The sequence below is a fragment of the Notolepis coatsorum genome (assembly GCF_963971535.1).
Source record: "Notolepis coatsorum genome assembly, chromosome: 13".
NCBI lineage: Eukaryota > Metazoa > Chordata > Actinopteri > Aulopiformes > Paralepididae > Notolepis > Notolepis coatsorum.
In genome coordinates, this window is record NC_140177.1 from 4116102 (window position 1) to 4123524 (window position 7423).

Genomic DNA, 7423 nt, shown 5'->3' on the forward strand with positions numbered 1-7423 from the left:
TTCTCTTTAAAGATTCCCACATGCACGTTTTTTTTTTTTTTTGTAACTTAAATTTTTATTGAACATTTATAGACATACAACACAACATATACAATAACATCAATAACACAACAGTACAATGATGTGGGCCCCTTGAACCCGGCTGCGCTCATCCTCCCAGACCCCCGCAAGAGGAACCCCCCCCCCTCCCACCCTCCCACCCTCCCCCCCCTAGAAACCGGCCACAACCCACGGGATCCCTCTCTCCCGGGTCACATGCACGTTTCTTACAGGGTCTCACATTGTAATGTAGCTGAGAGAAAATCCTTGAGTAAAGAGCAAAAGTAGGATAGACCTTAAAATCAGCAGCACAAACTGGGACATAATTGTATATTTCAGATTTCTCGGGTCACAGGGAAGCTTAGCTTGAAATCGGGACCGTCCCAGTCAACCCGGGACATCTGGTCACCCTAGTCTTCCATATCTGCAAATCTGCAAAAAAAATAAATGCAGGTGTAGTGGTTAACACTGTCGCCTCACAGCTAGAAGGTCCAGGGTTCGATTTCCGCTTGGGGACTATGCAGGTTTCCGCGTTGCCAGGTACCCAGGTGGGGTATCTCCCGGGCCTTTCTGTGTGGAGTTTGCATGTTCTCCCTGTACTCCCCGATAAGATAAAACCAATGGAAAAAACATGCACAACAGATCGCTAACACTGTCTCGTCCCTGATTAAGACAGGAGCACTTGGATTGGTCCCCGGGGCGCGGCCCCACGCCGCAGCCCCTATCTGCTCCCGGCTGCCCTTGGGGCGGAAGGAGGACGGGATGGGACAAGCGCCGAGAGAGACAAAATTTCATCGGCGACCCAAAAATTGCATGTGTGTTAAGAAAGGTCAAGGGTGGGGGTGAGGGGAGACAAGGTCAAGTGGGGGGTTTGGGGTTATGTTGTGCTTAATTTTTATGTTTAAACTTGCAATAAACTTGCAATAAAATGTTTTGATTTTGCATAAATACATGTTTACCTGGTATTCTTTTTAATATGCATGGTAATCTGTTGACCCAATTCAAGTAAACCAAGCACCGCAAGAAGACATGATATTGGGTATAGAAATGAAGAAATGATGGGAACAGTGACATTCAGTGTTATTGAAGTCCTATAATGCCAATTAAAACACATTTGCATTATTAATTAGAGCAGGTAAATAAGAATTGCCATGTGTTGTAAATAATGTGTATACACACAGTACATTTCTGAGTCAGTTTGAGTAAAATGTACTCAGTTTGAGTAAAATTTACTCAGTTTGAGTAAAATGTACTCTGCCAAATTTACTGTGTAGTGTTTACTTAAAAAAATTAAGTTAACTAAGGGAAACTTCATATAATTGAATAGATTTACTTTAAAAAATTAAGGCAATAAAGGGACACGTCATATAATTGAATAGATTTTAATCACATAAGTTTGATTAAAATTGATTGAATAAGTGAACTAAATTTAAACCAAAAACTTAAGTGCATGTTATTAATAATAACAGTTAAAATGTGTTGGATTTAGTAATAACATGCCAAATCATGAGTTAATATAGCCCAATTTTCTTTTGCAAGTACAACTCAATTTCACAAGGGAAATTGATTTAAATTTACTTAAAATGTTGGGCTATATTAACTCATGATTTGGCATGTTATTACTAAATCCAACAAATTTTAACTGTTATTATTATTAACATGCACTTACGTTTTTGGTTTAAATTTAGTTTCAAGTTCAAGTTTCTTTAATAGTTGTCATACAGAAGTACAGAATACTTTTGTACAAAATGCTTCTTACTGTTGCGCTCCAGAGACTGTGCATGACAAGATAAGTATGAAATAAAAACATAGTAAAAATTAGAAGTAAAAAAAGAGGTCACAGTGTTCAGTTTAGACATATGTACAATGTTCGTAGACGTAGTTACCATACAATATACAATACTGTGCAGTGTACTAATATACAATACTATATAGTGCAAGGCATAAATGGACGAGGTGCAGTTTAGGTACAATTCACAGTAGGTGTACGAGTTGTAGTGCAAATCCTTTATCAATAAATATAAAGTGTAAGTGTGTTTGTGTGATCTAAAGTGTGGAGAGTGGGTGCTGCAGTGTGTTGTTTGTTTGAGTGAGTGTGTGCGTGTGGGTGTGTGTGCTGTGTGCATTTGATGGTTGTTGCATAGTGATTATTGTTCGTTTAGCGATTATTGTTCGTTTAGCAGCCTGATGGCCTGGGGATAGAAGCTCCTTCTGAGTCTTTCTGTGCTCGCCATAAGACTCCGGTATCGCTTGCCTGACGGCAGCAGTTCAAAGAGGCAGTTGTTCAGGTGGCTTGAGTCCTTAATAATTCTCTTAGCCTTCCCCTTGCACCGCTTGTTGTAAATGTTCTGGAGGGTGGGAAGCCCCCCTCTAATTGTGCGTTCGGCTGAACGTGTCACTCTTTGTAGTCTGCTACGGTCTTGTGCAGTGCTATTCCCAAACCAGGAGGTGATGTTGCCGGTCAGGATGCTCTCTATTGTACATGAGTAGAAGTTCCTAAGGATCTTCTGACTGACTTGGAACTTCCTTAGGCGCCTGAGGAAGTAGAGGCGTTGTCGTGCCTTCTTCACAACACTGTCAATGTGTGTGGTCCATGTCAAGTCCTCGGATATGTGGGCTCCGAGGTACTTGAAACTGTTCACTCTCTCAACTGGTGCCCCGTCGATGCTGAGGGGGCTGTAGTCCTTGACCCCCGACCTCCTGAAGTCCACAATCATCTCTTTTGTTTTGCTGACGTTCAGGGAGAGGCAGTTCTCCTGACACCACTGTGACAGGTTCTCTACCTCTTCCAGGTAGGCCCTTTCGTCGTTGGCAGAGATCAGGCCCACCACTACTGTGTCATCAGCAAATTTGATGATGGTGTTGTTGTTCCGCTGTGCTACGCAGTCATGTGTGTACAGGGAGTAGAGGAGGGGGCTCAGAACACAGCCCTGGGGGGCCCCTATGTTGAGCGTGATGGATGAGGAGGTGCAGTTGCCGGCTCTTACCACCTGGGGTCTGCCCGTCAGGAAGTCCAGGACCCACTGGCACAGGTCATAGTTCAAGCCCAGGTCCCTGAGCTTGGCTATGAGTTTGGAGGGGACTATGGTATTGAATGCTGAGCTGTAGTCGATGAACAGCATTCTCACATAGTTCCCCTTCCTCTTGTCCAGATGTGATGCTGCTGTGTGCAGCACATGGGCTATGGCGTCCTCCGTGGACCTGTTGGGGCGATATGCAAATTGCAGAGGGTCCAGGTTGATGGGGAGGGAGGAACAGATGTAGCCCTTCACTAGCTTCTCAAAGCACTTCATGGCTATGGAGGTGAGGGCTACAGGGCGGTAGTCGTTGAGGCAAGCGGGCGTAGATTTTTTGGGTACAGGGATGATGGTGGACTTCTTCAGACAGGTGGGGATGACGGCCTGTTCCAAGGACAGGTTGAAGATGTCAGTGAATACCGGGGCCAGTTGGTCGGCACAGACTTTTAGGACGCGGCCGGGGATGCCGTCCGGTCCTGCTGCCTTCCTGATATCCACTTTTTTAAAGATCCGTCTCACCTCATGCTCTGTTACCCTGAACACTGAGTCTCCATCAGCAGACCCCCCCCCCCCCATTGCCGTGGTTTGTAGGCTGGTGTTGTTATTCACAGCCTCAAACCTCGCATAGAAGGAGTTGAGATCATTTGCTAAGGAGATGTCACTGTTCAGTTTGAGGGGGGTTCCTTTGTAGTCTGTCATTGTTCTGAGGCCCTGCCACATGCCTCTAGAGTCAGCCTGTTCAAACTGAAGTTCAACTTTATCCCTGTAACGCCGTTTTGCCTCTATTACTGCTCTCCTGACGTTGTATCTTGCCATCTTGTGTTCTTCCATGTTGCCTGTCACCAGCCCGGTGTTGTATGCTGATGTGCGCACTTTCAGAGCCTCACGGACGGATTTGTCTACCCAGGGCTTTTGATTTGGGTAGATATTAATTTTGGTGGTGGGGATTATTACTTCTACCTGAGTACAGACATAGTCAATCACCGTTTCGGTGTATTCGTTAATATTGGCTGTGTTATCACGGAATACACTCCATTCTGTGCTTCCCAGCACTGCTTGGAGTGACTCCACTGACGTCACGGCCCAACGCTTAACCTCTCGCGAGACCACCGGCGTTCGCTTGAGACTCTGTTTGTACTTAGGCAAAAGAAAAATTGCGGCGTGATCGCTTTTACCGAATGGACTAAGAGCCTGTGACTTGTACCCATTCTTAAATTGCGAGTATACATGGTCTAATATGTTCTCGCCTCTGGTGGGACAGGTCACATGCTGATAGAAATTCGGCAGCACCTTTTTAAGACGCGCGCTGTTGAAATCCCCCAAGACCAAAATGGCCGCGTCAACGTTAGCTGCCTGGAGTTTGTTTACCTCGTCGTGAAGTTTTGAAAGTGCGACCTCAGTGTTCGCGTGTGGTGGAATGTACACTCCGATGAGGATGATGGACGTTAACTCTCTTGGGAGGAAGAAGGGTCGACATTTTATCGTGATAAACTCCAGGTCTGGGGAGCAGTGGTTAGACATTTCCTTTGTGTTGCCTACATCGCACCACTCCTTGTTTATCATGAAGGCAATGCCGCCTCCTTTCTTCTTTAATGACTCTTCTGCCGTCCGGTCTTTGCGGAGAACGAAGAAATGGTCTGCCGGTTCTATTGCGTGGTTCGGGACATCTGGACTCAGCCAAGTTTCTGTGAAACAGAGGACGTTACAATCCCGAATGTCCCTCTGGAATTGGATCCTTGCTCTGATGTCGTCCAATTTGTTTCCTATCGATTGCACATTGGCCAACAATATGCTGGGCAATGTGGTTCTGTGTCGTTTGGACCTCAGTCTGTTCCGGACCCCGGCTCTCTTTCCTCGTCTTCGCGGCGGCTTCTTGGCGTTCACTTATTCAATCAATTTTAATCAAATTTATGTGATTAAAATCTATTCAATTATATGACGTGTCCCTTTGTTGCCTTAATTTTTTTAAGTAAACACTAGTCACATTATTTACAGTGCACTTGGATTGGTCCCCGGGGCGCGGCCCCTATCTGCTCCCGGCTGCCCTTGGGGGGGAAGGAGGACGGGATGGGACAAGCGCCGAGAGAGACAAAATTTCATCGGCGACCCAAAAATTGCATGTGTGTGTTCCTGTGTGTGCCGCCCATCGCATGTGTGTGTCACTGCATAATAAATAAAGACCTCTTCAAAAGTCCAATTTATTATTATTATTTATATCTGATCGTCTGCCCCCTCTGTTCTAACTTAACACTTAGTCCTAATTATTTTTCTTTCATGTACAGTACGTGTGCCTTGCATTTATTTAATTTATGTTTAATGGCATTGAACGTGTTGCCATAGCCTCACAGGGGAGTTAACAGGCAGCAGAGATGCGGTATTATCACTACATCCTGCGCATTGTATAAAATCGTTGTGTGTAATTTGGACTCGCAATGGATAGGTTTGTTGTCAGAACCGGTGCCGGTTGGCCGAGATTAAATGGGCTCTGCGCATAACCAGCTGCTATACCACACTGAAGTGAGGTGGCTATCTCGAGGCAGAGTATTAAACCGCCTTTTTTTTAACTCAGAGAAGAAGTGCGGATTTTCCTTGCAGACAAAAACAACCCATTGGCAGAGAAATGTGCTGATAATGAGCTGGATTACCAAACTCTGTTAGTCACTCCAGGTTAATCAGCAGAGATTTGGGGCTATTTACTCAGCTTGATGACTTTTTGTAGGAACAGAATGTTTCAATAAAAAAATGTAAGCCCTTCATCTGTAGCCACTAGAAGGGCTCATTGAACAATTTAGTTTCAAGTTCAAGTTTCTTTATTCGTTGTCATACAAAAGTACAGAATACTTTTATATAAAAATGCTTCTTTCTGTTTTGCTCCAGAGATTGTGCTAGATAAAAATAGATAAGTATAAAATAAGTATAATAAGTATAAAATAGAAGTCAAGTACGTAGACAAAAGTGTTCAATATATGTATAACGTTCTGGATTCCTTCTCCCGGGAACCCAGCTGTCATTCTGGAATGTTGTCACCTGGTGGTTGGTATTCGCATTTTGGTTGTCACGCCCCCACATTCCTGTGTGTCACTGATTGGTACTCTCTCCACTGGTTGCTGTCACTGTGCTGTCAATTTGCTGTCACTGCTAATTGATTGGAATGTTTGGTTGTGACTTGTTCTTTTTCTGTTCCCTTGTCTTGTTGTCGAGGCTTCAGATATCCGTTCGTGTGGGAAGGAGCTGGTCAGAGGTTGCTGAGCCACTCGCTTTGCACTTATGTTTCTTTTGCTCTGTTCTCTCTGTTGACACCCGGCGTCTTTCATGGATTATCGCTGCTCTGTGTTTTAATAAACACACATCCTTAGAAAGAGCTACCTATCCCCGTCTCTCCTTGTCTCCTCCACCATTGGACTCACTACCACTCACCCCCATATGTAACAAATATACATATATACAATATACAATGCAGAGTAGAAAAGTAACTGAGTTACAATACAATATACAGTACAATGCAGAAATGGGATGAGGTACAATTTAGGTACAATTTACAGTAAGGTGTAATGAGGTATGAGTTGTAGTGCAAATTCTTTACCAATAAATATAAAGTGTGTTAAGTGTCTAAAGTGGGTAAAGTGGGTGCTGCAGTGAGTTGTTTGTTTAAAGTGAGTGTGTGCGTGTGGATGTGTGTGCTGTGGGTGTATTTAGGAGAGAGGACAATTTGGACAACTGGATCAAAGATCCGTTCATTACGCATTGATGCAGCAGGCCTCCCACTGTCTGAGCAGGAGGCGGCGGCGCGCATTGGTCTTTGGTGTGACGAGCTACTGAAAGTCAAGTCCACTGGACAACAGGCCCTCACAAAGTTCTGGAATTCAGTCCGGCACGAGTACCCAGTGTTGTGTAATGCTGCGCTGAGAAAGCATGTCCCCTTCACATCAACATACCGGATTTTGGTGAGGCCGGATTTTCAGAGTAGAAGCGGATCTTCGCCCAAAGCGCATTTTCTTTTCATGTTCTGGCAAAATATTTTGGCTAAATATGCCTCGTTTTATAAATGTGTACACAGAAACAATTCCGTTGCTTTGGTTGATAATATTCATTCATTTCATTGATAACATCGTGCTGTAATTTCATTTTCTAACAAATATGCATGATCAAGTTCAACAACGTGTGCTTTTATTTTGATGTTCCTTATTTTCACGTTGAAATTACGTGATACATTAAGTGTGGGGTCGCCAAAAAAATAACAAAATAAAATGGGGTCGTGGTATAAAAAGGTTTGAGAACCCCTGGCCTAGACTACATGGAGTTCAGAGTTCATACAGTATGGATAACAGAGCCTAGTGATAGAAATCAGTGTTTACAGCTTCCTCGTG